We start from the raw sequence: 23,678 nt of genomic DNA, 5'->3' as shown, positions 1-23,678 counted from the left end.
AGAACCAGATGAAGTTAGTTTGTTTTGCAAAGTTGTTCCGTCTTCTTAAACATCTCGCTTGTCTTAATGAAACCCCTCTGGGATCCATCTCTTTCAGAACCATGTTGTTCATCTTCTTTCCTTACACATAATCCTTGCTCTCTGCATTTGGCACACACCCATCTGTACCCTTGCAGCTGTCAGGAGGATTGCAGCTGGGTGCTGATGAATTCGACCAGGTCTGCCAGTTCTGAGTTTTATGGTGAGAGTCCCCTTTCACCCAAAATTCCGTCCAATTCCCTTTGCTGATACGAAAAGTGTGCCTGCGACTAAGCACAGATTGAATGTCATTATATTTCAGGCCAATTTGGAAGTACAGTTTGATGAATCTTCACCAAGCATGCTCTCCCTCCATTGTTTTGGTTAGTCTGGCCCGGAAGTAGTCACTGCAACGTCATTTCAATCTACTTTTGCAAGATCTCGCAAACAGTTTGCTGGGGAAGACATACAATGATCTGACAAAGACAAAGGAAATCACTGAACCTAAATACACAGAGTGATTACAAGCAGAGAGACAGGTGTGACAAATGAGACCCAGGTGAAACTGGGTATGGTAATCAAAGTGGAGGGAAACTGAGGCAGGAAGAAAAACTGGAATCAAACACAAGGGAAGGCAACTACAAAATAAAACAGGAAACTCGACAGGGGAACAAGGAAACACCAACACATGGAGATACAAGGATTACAAAATAAACAGGAAACATGGCACTCTTTACAAGACAGTTACCAAAAAACACACAAGGACTGAAAGACAACAAAACAGTGCACTAGAAACTAAAACTAAGGAAACACCGCTGACACAGGAGGATACAAAGACAACAAACTACAACCAAATGGAATACAAGGAATACAACACAAAGAGGGAAACGTGTCCAATGCATGCAATTTCTCACCTGCTTTTTAATTCAATACAACTTTATTTGTCCCGAAGGCAATTCAATTTAACAGCAATACAGGGTGCACAGTGCACCACACAACTCTCAACAATGCACTCAACAATAACACTGTCAGGGATAACACGCAGGTATTCTCTATGTATCCCAAGGATGCACAAATACAACTGCCATGCATAAAGAAAATGTACAATAATGTAACAGTTAAAATATACTCATTTAAGAAATCCAGGGTTCATTCCCACAGTGACTGATCTAAATTTAAAAGTCTAATGGCAGAGGGGAAAAAAAGATCTGGAATAACGATTTGTTTTCCTAAGTGGAGCTTTAAAACGCCTTCCTGAAGGCATAAGCTGAAAGTTCTCAGCTAGAATGTGGTCATTTTGCTCCATGATGACCCTTTTGTCCCAAAGGGAGGGCAAGTCTTCCAGCTGCACCCCAATTATTTTGGAGCACACCCTCACAGTGTTGTTCAGTGAGTTTTTGTCCTTTACAAACATACCATTAAATCAACTTTGGTTTCTGTCTGGTCCAACTAAAGTGCCTCCTGCATCCTGTCCTGCCTGTGTGTGGGCCGTCCCCCAAGCAAGAGCTGACTGTGCATGTCGGCCTTCCCCCTTAAAGAGGACTTCTAGCAAAGACCTGGATGAACCAGGGTCTGGATGAACCCGGCTGGTCTTCCAGCGAAGACCTGGATGAACCAGGGTGGACCTCCCCCTGACTAAGTGGCCTCTTGTGGCCATCAGTAGGAGTTTTTTTTTCTCTTAGCAGACTTTTTACTATGCTTTACTAAATGTTTTGTAATCAGGTTTTGCAGGTCAGGTACCATCACTCTAACTATAAACAAAAGTTTAATCGGAAATTATTGAAGTTTTAGTGCCTGTTTTTTTTTTTTTTTTTTTTTTTTTTTTTTTTTTTTAATATGGTGTCTCCACTGACCATTCTGTGAGATTGGCCTTCAGAATTGTACAGTCTGCAGCCAGGCTCTCTTGGTCTTCTCAGGTGCTATTCAAAGCCTCATAATGCTGTCTTATTCAATCTCTGGCTGTACAATTTTAACGTTAGCCCTGACTAGCTTATGATTCCTCAAATAAAATTGTAATTAAAAAAAAAAAGGAAAAAAAAGCATTTGTCTGACCTGTTCAGAACCTTTCACAGAACACCCATCCGCAAAACCTTCATTTCTCCAACAAATCTAAAGTTAGATCAAGCATTTAGGCTCTTTTAGGCCTTCAGGATCTGTTTTGTGTATTAAGCTTTGATAGTTGAGTAGATGACTGCATAACAATGTCCTCAGTATGTTTATATTGAATTAAGCTACATTACAAATGTGTCCTTAATTTAAATACATGTGCTAAAATAAATACAGTATAAGTAGAGGTAAAGTCAAAACTGACAATGTGAGAAACACCAGAAGAAGAATCACCCATGGACAGTTAACGTAATTTTCTATGGCCAGCACACTTTATGTTTCATAATAGGACGATCCCTGGTCTCTAGATGTTAGGAGTGTGAGCCATACCTGAGATGTGATGTTCACACTGGCGAGGCTCAGTGTGAAGGTTCTGACCTGTTAACATGCACATTAAAATGGAAATGACAGTCTGCAGCTGTCATGCTCTGTCCACAGAGACTGTGTCAGGCTGGGCCAATGCAGTAATTACAGCAATAATTGAATGTGACCTTACAGTTAATCCCCAGGTGTGGGTCAAGTAATTTATTATACAGTGTTTATCATGATATTATCTCCAAGTGTTCACATCAAACCAGATCATGCTGTTTGTGTTACTTCCATAAAACTGAATTTTTTGAGAATCCCCCTCTTGCCTCACACAAGATCAGTACAGCCTTCCTACTGGTTTTCAGCTAAAATGCAAAAGAAAATGCTTTCACCTGGGTGGTGCGGTAGGAATGCAGCTCGTGTACAAAGGTCAGAAAGTCACTTTTTGGGTCAGGTATGTTATTCCAGGAGGGCAATGATGACTGGCAGCTAAAATAGGCTTCAAGGTGTTGCCACCACAATGAATTGAGGGTTTTTTTTTCTAGTTATGTGAACTGGAAAGGCAAAGCCCACAGCAAGGTCACTGCAGGATTAAACATCTCAATAGCTCAGTCCTACACAACATAGCAATGATGATATAGACCCTGAGCCACTGCAAACATCCCTGTGCCTTTCTCTGACTGAGCAAACATACTTCCAACTAAAGCTTTGACATTGTTTTCAGTTTGATTTAAGAAGCAAAAATGGAGTGAGTTAGTAATAGGAGAGGGAATTATTAGTTTCAGAGATACCTGTTCCTACACATTAAAAATAGCCATGTGTTCTGTTCTATGGATTGAAAGTCAAACACACATTCGACATATGTAAGCTGCCTTAGTCAAGGATTCTTGTCAGCATTGTGAAGGCTCTGACCTGTTAATATAGATGTCAGAATGATTTTCTGCAGACATCACCTGCTTCTTGCACAGCCTGTGTGCTGTCATATCGCTGCCATGGCTGCTGGGAAAAACAAAGGTAAATCCAGACACCAATACACAGGTCACCATGAATACATTATTATATGAACAACACTAAACACGCTAAGAAGTCAAGACTTCTTGTCTTTTGTAACAATAAATCTTGCAGTAAGCCATACTGATGTAATAAATTTGTGTATAAAAAAAATTCCAAAGAAGCATCGACAACATGAACACAGCTCAGCGGTGAAGTTTTTGACTGAATTAGCTGTGTTGGTGTCTCTCAAGGCAACTGTGAATTAAATTATCTATAAAATCAGTCTTTTTAAGAGCAGCTAAGTTAAACTCCTGCCACACATATACATATATTAAAAGATGAAATACTCACCAATGTGAAAGAAAGTGAAAGACACGAGTCAAAATCAGAATTAAGAAACAGTTAAATTTGTGTTTTATATGAGTAAAAACATACGAAAAGTTCAACAAAAAGGGCCTACTAGCTGTAGAACTTTATGTTAAACATCACGGTTTGACTAAAAGTTTCACAAACTTACAATAACCAAAACGTATCAGTAGTTTACCAAATCTCAGTACACTGTTTTAACCAGACATCCATTTCTACACCACTTATCCCATTGGGACTCACAGTGGGCTGGAGCCTATCCCAGCTGTCATTGGGCGCAGAGCCGATCCTAGCCATTTTGGTGCCCTAGGCAAAATTCACAGACAATTAATCTAGTAGAAGTGTTGACAGAAATAGGCTGCGTTACCTCCATTGTAAGGTTCATATATGTTTTGGGCTCCAGACGGATATTTTGGAGGTGAGGGCAAAACTGGCACTTTCAGTGGAAAAGGTTCCCAACCCCTGGTGCCCTACAGAACAAAACATCAATTTAACATTAAAACCAAAACTAAATGAGCAGCAAATAAACCTTGGAAGGAAACAAAACAAGCAAACAAACAAATATTTTTTCCTGTGTCTGTCACTTTATTGAGGCAGCTCTGGGATGCACTCAGCTTCAGGTAGGGTAGGGTTTGTGCCGTTGGACAGAAAAAAAGCCACAGCGCAGGAGTGCGGCACACTTCAAGCAGCAGACAGTTCATCTCTGACAGCCACTCTCACAGGCTGTTTATACACTAAAACCTAAATCAAATTGGATTGAACTTGTGTTCAGGGTTAGATTAAGAGTTAAGGTAAGGGTTAGAATACCAAAATTTAAAAACCTGACCTGCAAAACCAAATTACAAAATGTTTAATGAAGCCAAATTAGAAAAGTCTGCTGGTTGAAAGAAAAAAGCTGAAAAATTCTGACACAGCCAGCATAGAGTATGTAGCTTCTTTAGCTGCATAAATTACATAGCTAATGGAGCTATGTAGCTAACAGAGCTACATGGCTAACGACCAAAGCAGCTATTTAGGCACATTTTCTATACATCTACATTAGCTTTAGCTACGTTTGCTAATGCTCTCATTGTGACTTGTGCCTTTAGACTTGTGTTATGTATTAACATCAATCACATAGCTAGATTATCTATGTTAGCTTTAGCTAAGGCTAATGATGCTACAGCAAGCCACTGGTCATGTGACTACCTGCTGCCTCTGACCTTTCTCTGTTTTATTTCTGAAATGTTTCTTAGTCTGTAATGTTTGTAATCTGGTTATTTTTTTAATGAATGTTACTGCCAGACTTTGTTATGAATAAAGCTGAAATGAAATATATATATATATATCAAACTGGCAATACCTGCAATATACAGCACTTCCTTTCTGAAATATACGGTGTCTCAGATGAACAGGCCATCAGACAGACAGCAGACAGCAGCCAGACCCCTGTCATACACTTGGACATGTGGGGTCATGGGGGAACAAAGACCTATTCCTGGAACTGTTGCTGTCAACTTGGAAAGTAGAATGTGTTTTTAATGTGTTCACAAAATGCAAGGTCACTCTTTATTAAACATACATCATAGACATACCCTGTGAATAAATGTATATTCATCAGCCCTCTCAGTGTTCATGGAGATTGTATATTTGAGATTTTCTTGGCACCATCTCTCAGGTGCTCATAAAAGTTTCTATTAAAAAGCTTTCAAAGCCTCTTTGATTCCTATGCTTCATCCTGCCTTAGTAAGGTAAACATCTTTCAATTCTAATTACTCTGACCATACTTTGAAGGCCAAACAAACATGATCAAAATGTACAAACAAATCCACTTTGAGACCACAGCTGCCCTTGAAAGATGACAAGTTCTGCGTGTTTAGAGCACAGCAATTCAGCTCTTTCATTTCTGACAAGACGGCAGCTGCTGTACAAAAAAAAAGATGGAAGATGAAAAGGAAAACATGGCAGATGCATGATGGGAAACTTGGCTGTACATTGTTCAAAGGCTGAACCGTGATTGCAGATGGAAAAGTGTCGCAGCTTCCTTCCAGCAGAGTGAGCATACACACTCCAATGGGAGTTCAACCCCAATCTCTGGCTTTCACATGTTCCCACTGAAACACACGCAGAAACAAACTTGCTTACAAAGTGAGAAAAGCAGACAGCAAGGCTCTGCTAAATTGTACCAATAAATAAATAATAAATGTAGAAAATTCAAACAACATGAAGGCAAATCGACAGTCACATAAAAGCGTGTTTGCATAATGTGTGTTTGGCCTCTGCATGCAGTCATCTGTTTTTTGGACACAGCTGAGGCTTTTTTATGTAGTCGTCTGAAGGGAGTGGGAGGTAAACCTGTGTTGCAGCAGGGTAGGGAGTGGGACGGAGGCAGAACTTTGATACTGATAAATTATAATCAGAAAAGCTTCTCAGTGATATTTTTTAATGATAGAGGCAATTGAGCGATTGTTGCTCAGTCAAATGTCTGTAATTTTGAGTGTATGTGGGAGTTTTTTTTGCCTGAACTCCAATTAAAACTGCTCTCCCATAGCAACGGGTTAGAATTTCTCTCAAATATTTTTGTCTACCCCAGACAAATCATGAGAAGTTGATTTGTTCAGTTGTTTGACAAAGTAAAGTCTTGCAAGTGACAGTATACAGATGTGTGCTGCTTCTGTAGGGCTAAGGCTCAGGACTTGTATGTGAACCATTACTCCTGTGTTGCTGGTTGGCTCCCGGCTTTTCTTTTTATGAGTTAAAGTGTAAACCAGAAAGGCACCATAAATTGCTCCTGACTGCCAGGACTCTACATGACATGGCACTGGACAGCAGTACACAGTATGTGTATATGAGGCTGACACTGTTCACTTATCCATTTCTGCAACACAATGTAAAATCACACATTGGGACATTTATATTACTCTGCTGTTGACTTCAATGCTAGCAGAAAAACAGAGTGACGGCAAGTGTTTTCAAAATATTCAGCATATAAGCACTGAACATTTACACCTCTGCTAGTTTTAATGGATTTTAGCATTTATATTTTATTTTCTAGAGGTGAACAGTAACAAGGTAAATTTTCTTAAATACTGGGTGATGGATTCCAGGTGTTCGAAGCTGGAGGCATGTGCACATTTATCCTAAATTGCATTTAAAAATCACCCATGTTATGACCATATAGGACATGATATTGCAGAGCAGTGTGCAAACACAGAATGCACAGGGAAAGAAGAAAAAACAAGATGCTGAAATTAAAATAAACCATTAAGCCAATTACACACTAGACAACAGATATCAGAAATACTTTGATAGTTCTAAAGCACGTTTAGTGCTGCTCCAAATGAAACCTAAATGGGAACAGTATATTATATCTTTAACACCATTAAGGATATTAAATATACGCCACAAGCACATTAAGTGTCTCAGGTTCTGGTGGTGCTTTCACCAGAAAAGACAGGCCCACACTGAAATAAGGAAAGGAAGCATGCAGGATCGGTTATGAAAATAGTTAAATCAGGCATGGAGATGGGGGGCCTTTATAAAACTTCAGTATGATTTGATTAGATTGTACATTTATCTGAAAACATGATGGAACATCATCAGACATTCATTTGAATGCCGTGTGTGACGATACACTCTATGGACAAAAGTATTCTGTTGCCTGGCCATGACACCAACTTTGGCTTTGGAGTGTTTCTGTGAGAATTTGTGCCCATTCATTCTGTAGAGTATTTATAAGGTCATGTAGTAATGTTGGACGAGAAGGTCTTGCTGGCAATCTCTGTTCCAGATCATCCCAAAGGTGCTTGCTGGGGTTTAGGTCAAGGTTCTGAGTAGGTCAGTCAAATTCTTCCACACTAGACTCTTCAAACCATGCCCTTTATAGCAGTGACTAAAAATGTTTGTCAACAGCCATTTTTCCCTGAGAAAGACTAGACTAAGACTAGCCAAAAATAGATTTATGATCACTAAAACAGACTAAAAGTTTATTTTTTGTGAGGATGACTTAAACTAGACTAAAATGTGATGTAGTTTTGTCAAGAAGAGAACTGAAGAGAACAGAAATCTCCAGCAACACTTGTAGTTTAAGGAACAACAGTTGTGCCAGACATCCATGATATTTCGAACCTGACATGCCAGATGAATTTGTTTCACACATCCATCTGGTAAAGCTCCAATAGGAAACATTTGGGAAAAGGCAGAGGCTTTGAAAAAAAACTGAGTGTGATTGGATGAATGTTCTGTCTGTCACATCTCTATGGGCCAATAAGAGCAACAAAACACGTGACGTAGCAGCTATTGAGTTATGCATGCGCATCTACTGAGGAATAACACAAAACATGGCGACTGTAGACATGTAAGTGCACGACTTTTGTGTCATTTTTAAAAGAAAACAACTCACTGCTGTTCTTTGTTCTTCTTTTAATAGAGAAATGTTGTCAAGTTCTGATAAAACTGGCGCTTTAGCAGCATCCATGCTGAGCTCTTCTGCCATAATTGCACCGGCCTCTTGCTGCTGCTTTTTTCGTCACGACTCCGCCATGCCTGAAAGTACTGCCCCTTGTCGCTGATTGGTCCTGTCACTTTCCAACCGGGCCCAAACGGTTCAGATGGGAGCTTAACAAGATGGATTCACCAGTGAAAAACAAGGAAATGGGGGGAACCATCTGCTTTGCAAGGTTATGATATTTCTGCACTATGACAAAATCTGTCAAAATACAATACATCAGTATCTCTACTGCCTCTCAGTTGTAGAAAGCAGACTAAGACTGGGACTAAAATTATAAATAGCTGTCAAAATTAACACTGCTTTATAGTGCCTGCTTTTGTGCTGGCCTAGACCGAACCCTAAAAAACCAGCCCTATATTATTATCCCTCCCTCACAGTTCACAATTGGTACAATAGAGCCAAAAGACACAGCGCAACGTTAATCCTTTGCAGCTTATTAAATTGCAACAAGTGACTTCTGTGCTTTAGTTTCTTCCTTGTTTTTTAAAGAGTCTATTGAATCATCTTTTACATGCTACTTTTACTCTGGAGTCAGCTCATGAAGTATTTTTCAAAAACTGATTCAAAAGAGAATAAACTAACTTCATGTACAATTTGCATGTGGGTTGTCTAGATGGTGTTGTCGTGCCTATGCATGTTGGTTGAACTTTTTGCCTTTAAACTCTCTGTGTCATTGATGGAGGCATAACCTCAGTGAATAGATAACAATTGAATGACATAATGGCAGTTAAAGGGGACATATTTTACCCTTTTAAGACAAGTTTATATTGTTCTCAGAGGTCCCCAAAACATGCCTGTCAAGTTTATTGCTGAAAAAACACTCCAGTACTGGATGTTTGCATGTCTAAAAACCCCTCTGTTTCCGCCTTTCTCAGAACGAGCCATTTCTGTGTCTGTGGCCATCTGACTCCGCCCTTGACCACACCCCTCTCAGGAAATGATATTACAGACTCTTTTTTCCCCCCAAGCTTAGACTGGGATTTGAACCATCAATCTCCCAGACTGTAGTCAGGAGGGTAACCCACTGAGCTATCCAGCATCTCAGTTAGTAGCTGAGAGGATCAGTAGAGGAGGGCGGAACTTTCCTCCAAGTGGGGGCGGTCAACAAAACCTGGGGGCGGGTGCTTAGGCCCCTAGTGAGGTCATTAGATGTAAAATCTGACAACGGCTTGTTTCAGCACACATTTTCTGAAAGGTGGAGAAAGAGAGGGGGAGAGGGAATGGATGTTTCTGGTACTTGAAGGGATTGTGGATAGGCCAGGGACTCATATCTCTGTTAGAAAAACCTGAAAAAGTGATTTTTGCATAATATGTCCCCTCTTAAATTGCTCAGATCAGGCAGCTGAATTAGTGGTGGTAATGATAGCTGTATTAGAGGAGGAGGATCCTCCTCCTGAGATCCCATGGTCATATTCTGAGATCATGTTCGAGTTTTTTAAATGAAAATTGGTGTGTATGATTTTCAGAATGTTCATGAACATCATGACATTATAGTGTAGTTGGTGATTTAGCTATTTTGCTAATTCTGGCATATTTATACTGATGTGTTTTGTGGATATGCTGATAGATGTGTGATGTCCTAATTAAATGAAGCTTAGCATAAGTTCAGAAGACCAAATTCTCTGTGCCGATTTAGTAGTTCATGCCTGCACTATATCATGCACTCCCTCATTCATGCACTCTGTCACATCACCTGGTCACACCTATCCAACAGCACTGCTCCATTCCCTCATTATTAGCCTATCATATCACTGCTGCCCCTTTTAAATGTGGCTTCTCCTCCATCAGTTCATTCATGACATGGTCCCGAGCGACCACCCCCCACCCCCCACCCAAAGTCTACAAGTCCATCAACGTTCGGATGGACTGAGATGACATCTTCAGTCATCACGCCCACCACCAGAGTCTGGACTCCATGGGGGGATAGATCTTTCCACTCCTCAGGGCAGACCCACTCCAATTTCCCAATGTCCTTCTGGATTTTAAGCACCAAAGAGACTCTGACAATAATTCAATATCAGGTCTATGTTAATAAATATAATTCATTATCACGTGTAAAATAAAATGTTATTTTTAAATCAGTCGCTGGTCTCTCCTGATTGAAAAAACTAATTAATGAATAAATAGTGAAGTTGGTAAAGAAGTAAGAAGAAGGAAACTTTTATCCATAAGTCAGTTTGATTCATTCACTTTGCTGAAATTCCAGTCGGGTAAAAGGCTGTATGCAGCTGAACTGAAGTTTTTTTTCTATTTTTCTTGCATGACAGGTTGAAATTTGCTGCCAACTCTACAACCACTGAGGGAGTCATCTGTCTGTTACTGCAGACATGAAACAAACAAGTTTAACAACACCCAATCCACTTAATGGAGAAAAGAGTACTTCCAAAAAGAAGCTTGGCAGCTAAACTGTTTCACAGTTGCCTCCTGACTACAATGCCCTGCAGCTGAGTCTATGATGACAGATTAGGTGTGTATGGTTGCTTGGTGCTGAGTTTTTTGTAACACTTTTTTTTAAGGGGTATGCATAAGACTGACATGACATTGTCAAACAGTTTTGTTTTATGTCATTCGGTCAATCATGTCACCTTTAATGCAAAGTTGACATTGTTCAATCCCTTTTTGCTTCTTTGTACAGTAAGATAAGGCTTTAGTCAGCTGTCTTAGCCTAGCATAAAGACTGAAAACAAAAGGGAAGAATGGGCTAAGTTCCAGTTTTGTACCTGTGTTGCTCTCCAGGAAAGGAAAAAAGCTGCAGAGCAACCAGAAAGAGTGCAAGGTACACTGCTGATTTGGGACGTCCAGTGGTGTAGTGGTGTGTGTAGACGTGGTAATGCTCTTAATTTTATTGCATTAAATGTGAGATAATTGACCAAAAGACACTTAATAACATTCATAAAACTTTCATGAAGCCTCCTTCAATGAAATGACAGGTGTCATGATCATGAAATATAAATAATGAACAATAGTTTTTGTGAAAGTCTGTGAAAAACTATATTTCAGAATTTCAAGATTCCACTGTCTCCCTATACCAGCGTGGTGGATCTCCCCAAATCTGTGCCTAAATTAACCACTTAGTCTGCTTCCTTCTTACTGAGACACTGGGATTTTGCAGCAGTACATGTATTTTACGGTACGACAGGAAGTTTTCCATTGATGCAAAGAGACAATGGAGCCCGAACTTTAGATTGTGATCTGAATGGATCAAGCATCTGCTGTGTTCATAAAGTTCACATGTATGTGTGCAGCACTTGTTACACTGACATTTAAGCAGTATCTCCATCGTTTCAACCATGTTGTGTTTGATTAATCTGTCGAAAATAAAGTCAACCTATGCCCACTCATTCAGTACTGCATTTATGCTTATTTACACATTGCTCATCCAAAATACCAGAACCTAGTTTCTAGAGTGATCAAAAAATGGCTTTTAGAGACTCGAAACTCATATAAAAGACTCATAAAGAGCAAGACAAAAATGATCTAGTTAATTTTATGACATTTTTGTGAGGCATATATATCAGAGAGGGAGAGGAAGGACATGAAAAACCACATTAACTCCTTTTTATTGAGAAATTTCACTTGTAAGCTCTTAAAACTTTGCAAAAAACAAATTTGATGTTTTTTAATACTCTGTATGGTAGTCTCAGACAGCCAGCAGAACTGTCCATCTCAAAGACTGATATATCTGATCTAATGCCATCTAATCTCATCTAATTAATCTTTTTTGTGGTTCAGAATTTGTTAAATTGTTGCTATTTGTCTACAAAGTTGAGCAGGTGTGTGGATTATCAAGCTTCTGTGCACCACATTTATCTGAATGTCTTCTTGGTCTATGATGTCCTCAGTAACAGTTCTGTGAGTTTGGTACAGAAGGAGGCACTTATTTTCATCTGGTACACTGCACATCTTCTTCTCTATCATTAGAGTAAGAGCATTTATCTATTCAGGTGTAAGCAGCTCTGCTACGTCTCTGCCATTTTTCCTTTCAGTTTTAGCTTGTTCAGAACAGTCTGACAGATAAATTACTTCTTTGCTTTTTGAGGAGTTTTGCTCCAGGAAATTCTTCTGTTTCATCTTTGAAACTACTCCAACTTATCTTCTTTTTAAGAGGGCTATTTTGTTAATTTTGTTTGGACAAGACTGGAATAGTTCTTCACAGTTGCCTCCTCTGTCAGCTTTGTGGTGGCAGATTCTGTTTTTAGGTTGAGAGGGATGTTTTATTAAGATTTGTGAAGTCCTCAATGGCCAGCAGTCCTCAAGGAGCTTTCCAACTTTTGATGCAAAAGTCTCAGTGTTGTGGTTGATCTTTGCTGAAGCCTGTTTCTTTTACTTCCTCAGTTGCATTCATGAAATTACCTGGTTTTATAGCATCCTGTAATGTTACATTTGGAGACATTTGTAGATCATCTGGAGAAATCCTCTTAGCTGTCTGATTTTTTCATAAACAAAATGAGCTCTTAAGAGAGAGAGAGAGAGACTGAGACAATCTCTGTCTGAGAGACTCTGCAAAACATAAAACACAGAAGTCCATCCTAACAATGCTCGCAGTGTCATCATCATAGAAAAAATGGGTTAATATGCTTAATACCGTCTCCAACAGTGATTGAAGAATGTGACTGCTAAACCATGCACTCTTTGCTGTTCTTTAACGTCTGTGAGAGCCAAATCATTGCATATGTCTCCAAAGCTCCTGTCTCAGAAATATCCCTCTGCAATGTATAAAAATTCATATTTTTACTGTCACCCTTAGCTCTACTCTTGGCTTTACTTTGAGTGAACAAGTTCCTTATTCAAAGCTTCATTGTTATGTATGAAGTTCCATTCTGAAGTTCTCTAGAATCTTCTTTCTTCATTTGGAGCATCCAAGACTAAGGGCTTTGAGGTTCAAGCTCAGGTTACTTCATTTTTACCCGCAGGTATATCTCTGGGTCTTAACTATGCCCAGATCATCTTCAGTGAAATTCTAAGTTATTTTGAAATGAGTCATCTTATTCTGCTCTCCTTTTACAACAATGATATAGCTGTCTGATGCCATGTTGGTTGATACTTTTGGTTCGTCAGATTTTCCATCTTTGATATCCAAGTCTGCAGAGTTAACTATTGGCGATTCCTACTTTTTCAACATCTTTGCCAGTATACATTTCTTGAAAATTTTCTACAGCCCTAATTCCAAAGAGTTGGGCCACTGTGTAAGATATAAATAAAAAAAATGCAATGATTTGCAGATCTCATCAATCCATTTTATTCATGATAGAACATAAACAACATATCAGATGTTGAAACTGAGACATTTTACCATTTCATGAAAAAATACTGCCTCATTTTGAAGTCGGTGGGAGCAATACTTCTCAAAAAAGTAGAGACGGGGCAACAAAAGGCCTAAAAACAGCTGGAGGAGCACTAATTGGCAGCAGGTGAGTGGCATGACCGGCATTAAAGGATCATTTTAGAGAAACAGAGTCTCTCATTAAAGATGAGCAGAAGTTAAACAATACGTAAAAAACTGCTTCCAAAACTTGTGGAACAATTTCAGAAACATGCTCCTTTACATAAAAGACTATCAACAGTACATAATTTGATCAAAAAATTCAGAGAATCCAGAGAAATGTCTGTGCACAAGGGCCAAAGGTCAGTACTAGATGCTTGTGATCTTCATGCCCTCAGAAGGCACTGCATTAAAAACAGGCATGATTCTGTACTGGAAATCATTGCAAGGATTCAGAAACACTTCCAGAGATCAGTGTCTGTCAACACAGTTCACCATGCCATCCACAAATGCAAGATAAAAATGTATCATGCATAGAAGAAGCCATGTGTGAACATGATCCAGAAATGTTGCTGTCTTCTCTGGGCCAAAGCTCATTTAAATGGCAGAATGAAAAACTGTTCTGTGGTCAGATGAGTCAAAATTTCATTCAGTTATTCATTTATTTCTGAAAAAACGTGGACACTGTGTCCTCTGGACTAAAGGGGAGAAGGACCATTCAGCTTGTTATCAGTGCATGGTTCAAAAGCCTGCATCTCTGATTGTTTGGGGTTGCCTTAGTGCTTATAGCATGAGCAGTTTACACACCTGAAAAGGTATATCAATGCTGAAAAGTATATAGAGGCTTTAGAGCAACATATGCTCCCATCCGGACATATTTCAGCAAGACAATGTTAAACCACATACTGCATCCATCACAATAGCATGGCTTCACAGTAGAAGAGTTAGAGCTTTCACCAGTAGAAAACATTTAGAGCACCATTAAAAACAGTCAAAGGATACCCAGGGCTGAGCAGCAATGATCCTGTCTCAAAACTCCAGCTACAGGTCTCCTCACTCCCCAGATGTTCACAGGCTGTTTAAAGAAGAGGGTGTTCTACTCAGTGGTAAAAATAGCCCTGTCCCTACTTTTTGAGATGTATTGCTGCCATCAAATTTAAAATGAGCTCATATCGTTAATGAAAAAGGCAGGCAAGTGAGTTCTGATCATCACTGAAGATGTATGTTAGTGCATAATATAGACTCAAGCACTAAACTGGGAATCCAAGAATGCTAAATGCATTGTTCCTCCACAAAAATGCATCGTCGGACCCCCCCCCCCCCAAGAGTATGTATGCCCCCTGCTTTTTCAACATGTTTAAGGATTGGGTTGAACATGGGCATTGGCTCTTTCAGACAATGTGGCAGGAAAGTCATGTTTGCCGGGTGCATGCACCCATTTTCTGCAGTCACTGAAGTGGCAGTAGGTGATAAAGTGCAAGGAAATGGACAAGTTCAGTACAGGAACAAACTTGTTAAGGGTGTTGCACAACGCTTTTTCAGTAACAAGATCTACACTTTACAAAGATTTGTCCCTGTAACCTCAGTATTTATCCTCTTATCTCCTTTGTTTGCTTTCTCTCACTGAAACACTTCTGTATCCTCCGTCTTGCAGCGTTCTCTGTGTTGCACGCTCCCACTCTGAGTGAGGTTACTCTCTTCCTCGCAGTATTTACTGCATTGGATTTCACACATTTTTCTCTGCTTTATTATCTCCTCTGAATAAACATTCTTCACAGTTTTAATCCTCACTCTGTCGCCGATCTTTTCTGCTACCTAGAACCTAGGCTTCAAGATAGCTTCTCCTTGATACCTTTCTGTGCAGTTTCATCTCTTACAGTGCGATATAATCAATAAATTGAGTGTTTCCTTACCTGCTCTTAACAGCATCTACAAAGTACTTGTAGATGTAGATGTTAAATAAATGCACTCAAGAATCTAATGTTATTGCGGAGTACATTTCCACATACAGGAATCTGATGGTGTTTTAGTACTACAGTTAACTAGGGGTGTAACCATATTGGTAATACCACGGAACCGCGGTATCAGAAGCATCTAAATCCCGTCCCAGACATGTGACAGCTTCAAATGGTATGTCTTCAGGCCCCAAAGTGTAGTTTTTTAGTGGAGCAGAACTAATGGACATGGGAACTACAATTCCCATCGGCCCTTGTGTACCCACCATGCTTTGCGGAGAGAGGAGTGACAAAGTTTCTGAGTCTGCGGAGGCTCTGATGACTTTAAATCTGACGAATGGAAACATTTTGGCCTCCTGGTGTCAAGAAATGAGAAAGGAGAAAAAGTGACGGACAAACAAAAGACAGTATGCAGACATTGCCAGACCACAGTGACACACTTCATGTGGAATAAGAGTAACATAAGGAGCCACTTGATATATCATCATCCCAAAAAGATTCGGGGAGATCCAAGGAACAAAATCCAGCCAGGCCAAAAGACCCGTTAAGAAAGCGTTCGCAGTCGCGCTTCACCACGACAGCGCAAGGGCTCAACAGAGTATAGGTGAACATATTGCCAAAGACCTTTGGCCATTTTCGGTGGTGGACAGCAAAGGTTTTAGAAGGTTAGTAAACACACTGAAGCAAAAGCATAAAATAGGTAGTAGCATTGAGAATGTTTGAAAAACTGGATTTTCATACAATAGGTTACCTTTTTATTAACAAGGCCCAGCTGGTGCACTTTTTTTTTTTTTATAAAAATAACTTTTAGGTCTCCCATACTCCATACTTATATATCATATTTCCTTATCCTGTATTTGTTAAAAGGGCTTTCAAGATGTTTAATTTTTTAAGACTGTGCACACCTACGACACTTTTTTGCACATATTGTTGAATTTAAAGTGCATTTGTTGTGAAATAAATGCCGGTCATTTTTTTGTAAGTCTTCATCTGTTGTTCTGAGTTTTTTTTCTAATTCCACAATAAATACCATACCATGGACTTGTCACCAAGGTAAATACCAGATCGTGAGATTTTGATAGTTACCCTACAGTTAATATAGACTTTGCACAACAAAAGGAAATATGTGTTGTAGATTATTTCTTTATTATAACAATGCTTCTTCACAAAAAAAATCTTATACATTAAAAAAGCCTGTTTATTTCAATTTTTAATGGTGCTACATTTTTAAGAAGCATGCATTTCTGGGAAGAGCAGCAGGGCTGAGTATACAGGGTGCACCCTTTAAACATTTACCAAATCTTCTCAAATTTGCCAGTGCAAAACTGTTTCTTTTGCTGTTGCTATAGACTCTTGTGTGAAAAAGTGTATTCATGTTGTTCGTGTTGTGTTCTTCGATCTAAAACTTCAGCAGCAAATACATTGGTGTACCTTGTTCAAACTCCTCGAACTCTCCTCCAGTTAGATAGATATCGAAGGATGGGGTGCAGGTGGCCTAGTGGTTAGAGGTGTGCCCCATGTACGCGGACAGCCTGGGTTTGAATCCAGCCTGAGACCCTTTACCGCATGTCTCTTCCCCGCTCTTGTCCCCAAATAAAGGCACAAAAATGGTCAAAAATAAATCTAAAAAAAAAAAAAAAAAGATATGGAAGGATCCTTCATAATGGTGAAGGGTCAATGATTTCTTGGACAGCTGAGGAGAGAAGACACAAGGATTCATAAACTAATGTAATGAGCAGCAGTGGTTTTCAAGCTTTCCTCTTGCAGGCAGTTTTGGAAATAGAGAAGAAAATATCATAATATGCAAATGTGAGATTTAAACAGCCACATTTTTCCCACATGTTGGCAGTCTTCATTAATGAGCTCAAATATAGCAGTAGGTTGTGTGACTAAAACTTGAAAGTGTTTGAAGTACGCTGACCTGATTTCTGCTCTGGTCGCTGTCTTACTCAGTGTGTTTTCTTGTTAGTCTTAACTTAGACAACAAGTTCCTCGCAGCATCAGATGGGTGCCTGTCAGACTTTGATGTCCAAGTCTTGTTTGTTCATGGGGCATGGTGTGTTTCTGCCATAATTATTAGAAAGGATGTGAACAAACAGTCATGACATGAGAACGACAGAGCCACACCATACACTGCAAAAACCCAGCCAGCCTGTCTCAGATTCATTCTGGTGCATGCACGCACATAGTTTGCCAGCAAAGCTTATTTGGATTGTTTGTTTGACCATCACAGAGCTAATATACAATCCTTATGACTCACTCTGGCTTAAGGGACGAATCAGTGTGCTCTTGCCAGAGATCGTGCTGTGGTGATAAATATTAGTTCAGCTGCAGCAAAGAAAAGATGTAAATTCTCCAGCATGTCTGTGACAAAGGAAAGGTGTACAGAACAACCCAGTTTTGTCATGTATAGTATTTATACTGCAACAGAATATGTGTTGTTGCAAAAGAATAGCTAGCTCGCAGTATGGAAATCAGTGCAGAGAGGTTAATGACAGTCTTCATTCTTGTCCTCATTTTGTCTCACCCTCTTAATCTCTTGGGTTCATCCTCCTGATTGTGTTTGACGTCTTTGTTAGACATAGAAAACCTGGTGTGTCCTTCTCTATTAAATCATTACTGAATCATTTTGTTGTCTCAGAGACTTTAGCAGCTGTTTCACGTCTCAAGTCTGTTCAGTTCAAAGATTTGCAAAACAATGAGACTGTCTGAGGATGTTGGAGGGGACAGTTGCAGTTGTGTGAACTGGGCTGCTGCAGTTTAAATGAGGGTTTTTGTCAATGGCTTCCTGTGATCCAGTTTGTGAAGTCGCCAACAGCTGGGCTTAATGTAGATGCAGACAGAGAATGAAAATCTTGTTCTTAACCCTCTGAGACTGACATTGTGTACAACAAAAAGAGACACAAAGAGCCAACTATGAATTGTAGCCACTTTTGTTCCTCTGGAAGCCCTCCGTTTTGCCATTCCACACCTTTACAGCCTTCATGAAGCTTTTCTACTGAGCCTGGAACAGTCACTTTCAGGGACATTTAAAGATTAAATCCACACCAGTAACGCTTTTTTCAGATATGTCCACTTTAAGTACATCTTCATCTCTTAGGAGGTTTAGGCTCCATGCTTCTCCTTCTAATGCTGCTACCACCTCAGTGTCTGTCTTCATAAAGCAAATGTCTAATTATTTCAGATAACTTCGCCTTCTTTTTTCTGCCTCCTTTTGTCTCTGTATAAAGCCATGCTAGTGTCAGTATTTCACATTTCTGTCTAGCTGTTTTTGTATTGATTTTTTTGTGCAGCTTTATGTATATTTGTAATTGCTGTACATTATTCCACACAAACACATTTTTGAACTTCAAATCATTACTGTCACCCTATTTAACAACTTATTACCTCTGCCAAGGAGGTTATGTGATCAGCAGGGTTTGTTTGTTTGTATGTTAGCAACATAACTCAAAAAGTTATGGATGGATTTTGATGAAATTTTCATGAAATGTCACAAATGGCATAAGGAAGAACTGATTAGATTTTGGGACTGATCCAGATCACTGTCTGGATCCAGGAATTTTTTAAAAGGATTCTTTACTATTGGGAGATAGGACTAAGGGCGGAGGTCTGCGCTCTCGGAGTGCTTTTCTAGTTTCAGAAATGTTACACAGAAGTGAGTCAGGTAAATGAAGTGAAATAAAATGTCATGGCATTGTTATTTAGCTCACTCACTATCAGTGGATCCCATGTCGCTTATTTATTAGTCCTTGGTCCTCAGTCTTTGGTCAAACCAGAAGTAGTTTCTGATCTGTCATCTTAAGGACCGTCCCAAAGATCCTTAGCTGGTCTGAAGATGGAGGATTGAGATTTGAAGACACATGGGAGCAGGCTTCTTATTCAAAGACACACCCCCTTATTGGATATCACTCTCTGATTGGACGCTGCTACACAGTGGACCTCAATGCATCTTCACAGCACCAGCAGAGATAAATAATAGGGGAGAAACAGAGTTTATAACAGACGATAAAACGGAAACAACGGACTCTTAACACAGAGGAAACACCAGCAGTTTCAAAGTACAGTTACTCAATAACTAATGGGCTGGGATTTAGAAACTGTATGAAATAAGTATAGTGAAATATTGAAAATAAATATTAAATTGAGAATCTGTACAGGGCTTGGCCTCTGCAGAGGTGGCTGAATGCCCTCAACCTACACCCACACAGAGACAGCAATGTGATGCTCTGTATAACTCAATCATGTTTAAGAGCTCTGCATCCATGGCAGAGCTACAAGACACTGACAGGAGGAGTCCCCTTGGGAAACTTGCCTTCCAGGTGGACACTAGCGTCAACAGATGCTTCCTGCACATGTTGGGGGGCAGTTTGGGAGGGCAGGATGGTAAGGGGTTTTTGGAGACCTCTGTGGGACAAAGAACTTATCAATGTGCTTGAGCTCAGGGCTGTGCGTCTGGCCCTAAGAGCCCTGTTACCCTTCACAGATGGCAAGCATGTCCTTGTGAGGATGGACAACTCTGCCACTGTGTACCATATAAATCATCGAGGGGGTATGAAGTCTTGTCAGTGTCTCAAGTGGGCTCAAAGTCTTCTGTTCTGGGCCTTCCCATGCCTGGCCTGACTCAGGGCAATACATATACCAGGGGTTCTGAACAGGGGCGCAGATTTCCTCTCCAGATCCGGGCAGCTCCGGAAAGAATGGAGGTAACAACCACAAGTGGTGGCAAGGTTGTGGGCTCACTTGTGGGCTCAGGCCAATCTCTTTGCGTCACGGGAGTCAATTCATTGTCAGAGGTGGTTTTCCCTGACTTATCCAAGCCAGCCCTTGGGCCTGGATGTACTGTCTCACAGGTGCCCGGAAGGGTTACCGTACGCTTTTCTTCCACTACCCTTGATTCCCCATGTACTGAACAGGATCAGCCCCGCATTGGCCAAGGAAACACTGATCAGAGAAATGCACCAAAACAACTGAGGAAAAATATATTTGAGATCTTTTATTGAAGCCTCAAATTGGACAATTTCTGACAATAACCATCCTTTCCTATCCTATCTCTCCTCGTCTTGCACTCCAGATCAAGATTAAAAAAAATCCTTTTCTCATTATTCTGGTATTTAGCAAATAGAAATAATTTTGGTAATCCTAATTGACCAAAAACAGGAAAAGTTTAATCTGATTTAATGTTAGACGGTGAGAAAAAAAAGTTTTAGTGCCTTTTTATAGTGTATGTAAACATTTCAACTGTATGAGCAGCAGCATCATGGAGCACACCATGCACTTTTGCCAGAATTTACAGAGTCATGTGACGTCTGCAGCGATCGGCTCCGCTGTTCTAAAGTCGGCTGCTGAACAGAATGACCAGGTGAATTCATAAGTTCCCGCGACCTTGTTGCCATGATTAATCCATGGGAAGACCGTGGTGACATCTGAGTGACGTTGGAATATATCGCAAGTTATGTCCATAACTATGGATCAATGTGACTGAACGATGACCATCACCGTCGCTTGGAACTGGCTGGACATCCCAGGCAATATGCTGGCTATATGCTGTGGGGCTTCCTGAGATCAGTAATTTGACTTTGTTGCTATTATTGTCTTGTAGATAGAAGGATGGCTTTATTCATGTTAAGACCGTGCTGTCGGCCACCGTTCCGTCTCATAACTTGCATTCTTTTTGTATGCATTTTATTCTGTTAGTGTGTTATTATAGTTTCCTCCTGCTTAGAATTTACATAGCATGCGTCTGACAGACAGGCATTCTGACACGAGGAATTGGTTTCAAGAGGGGACACAAACACACACATTTAATGCGTCTTTAATGATAGATTACATGCCTTTGCAGCGGTGCCTTTCACACTTGATGGGCAGGAGCGGGCTGCTGAAATTCTGAACAAACGTGCACTAAAATAGCTCGGAGGACAGATGTGGGCATCTGTGTGTGACACAGATAAAGAATGTGAGAGACGGAGGCAGTGTACAGGGTGCCTGGAGATGCTGGTGTTTGTAACCTTACAGCCCGTCTTTATAAGAGCAGAAATATGAATCATGGAGCATTTTTCCTTCTGACAGCTCAGTTTAATGAACCCCAGTGTGACAACAACAATGATCACTGAATCAGTGAATCTCATAATAATCTCTCTGCCCAATCCCCCATGACAATGAGCGTGTTGTCTTTGTGGAAGTAATAATCTGTTGTGTACTCATCTGAGAAAATGAAGCAATAAATCCAAAGAGTAGGAAGGGCTGTTCAGTTTATTGGCTTTATATACAGGAGCTTTACACAATGATGAAAACACCTACTGTACAAACAAAACAGGCATGGATAAAGGAGTAGGAGTAATTTTCTGCCTTGAGAATGCAGACTGTATTCAAGAAGGGGATCTTGGTGCCCTCAAAACACAAGTATCTCCTTTTATTAAAGGATTTAGGAGCAGGATGTTCGCTGTATCTCCAATATCCTTTACATGTAATGTTGGTGTGACTCTGCAGTGGTGGCTGATTAAAATAGACTGAGGGTTTAGAAACTTACGTCATGAGAGAACATTACTTAGATCATACAGCAGTCATATGGCCTCATACATGCAATACATATGGAATGAGAATATGTTCATCATTTTCTGGTAAGTATTTCTTTGATCTTAACGGCTCTCAGGCGGACAGATTTACCTGCACTGATTTCAACTTAAATGCATCATTATCCAATCACCTCACAAACATTCCCTTAATTGGCGGTCCTTTTAAATAGCAAGATATCTGTTCCCTCTCTCTTCTCTGTCATTGTCAACTCTGCCTGTTTCAGCACTGTACTCTTCCTTTCAACCACACCACCACCCCAGTATCCACCTGTAGACTTTGACAAGGTTTTAAGGGTACTTCAGTGTTTTTGCATGTCAAATAAATCTGCAAGGAGATTTTATTTTTATTTATTTGACATGCATTTTGGAGCTGAACAGTGTCAAGCTTGGGTCCTGACGTTTATAGTGTAAGTAAACCCGCAGCTCAAAGCTAACTCCGCGCACTTCAAGATTTCAAAAATGCACAGAAAGTGAGCAGTTTGGTACTGAGAGGAGGGAGGGGAAAAGGACATTTTTAAAAAGTTTTAAAAGGACAGGGTTTTCCAGATGAAGTGGTCCTGAGCACCACCCATTTGGGCTGTTTGCTCCAGCAGTGGTGTTACTAAAACTGGAGCTCTCAGAGCCAAAGCAGTGCAGGAGAGGATGGGAGTGGTCTCTAAATGGGAAAGTCAGTTAGCGGTGGTAACATTCTACCTTTTATAAAGGTAGGTTAGATAGTAGGTTTCTACGTCACATAAGCCACGCCTGCGCAGAAAAGATTTTTCAAAACAGATGTCTGTTGGAGCTAATTAAAAGTCATAAAATCCAGATTTTTTTCAGTTTGGTGCAAATGTCAGAAATAACAGCAGCATTGATATGTTTCATTATAATTCAGTCAGATACCTCAGTGTACAGCTGAAAAAAATGTTAAGGTGTTCACTACTTCTTTAAATGACTGATCTTTGCAACTTTTTACTCCTACTTATTCCATCCATTATTGACAGTTATTTTTGCTCCAATTCACCAAATTTTTAACTTTTTTGCCTTCTATTTGGAAATAATTTGCCTTCTCTCCCTTTTTGCCATTCTTTTGCAGATTTTTTGTCTTTTTTGCCATATATGCACTTTTTGGCCATTTTTGCGTCTTTCATGCACATACTTGTCATTTTTACCACTTTTCACCCATTGATACATTTTTTTATCACTTTTTGCCCTTTATCACCCATTTTTGCCACTTCTTTTTGCCACTATTCACCCCTTTGTGCCCACTAGGACCACTTTTTTTTGCTATATTTGTCACTTTTCACCCATTATTTTGCACTTTCTGGCCATCTTTGTAATTTTCTTTTCACTTTAAACCCATTTTCCTCTCTTGTCTCTATCATTTTGTTCTTTTCCAATAAAGAGTTGTCTAAGTTTCTTCTACTACATTTTCTGGCATCTGTGCATATTATGACCTTGCTATGAAGTCCGATATTACTTTCCTCATCATTTGCTTCAGTATGCACATCCATATTTTAAACATCACCACAATAAATAGGTAATTTGGTTAAAAAAAGGGGGGGGGTTACATTTTGAGAAAGGCTTTATTGTACTAAAGCATAAATAAATACTATGCATTTTTTGTT

Source organism: Cheilinus undulatus, linkage group 9 (genome assembly GCF_018320785.1).
Source record: "Cheilinus undulatus linkage group 9, ASM1832078v1, whole genome shotgun sequence".
NCBI lineage: Eukaryota > Metazoa > Chordata > Actinopteri > Labriformes > Labridae > Cheilinus > Cheilinus undulatus.
Note: the sequence above shows the minus strand (reverse complement) of the source record.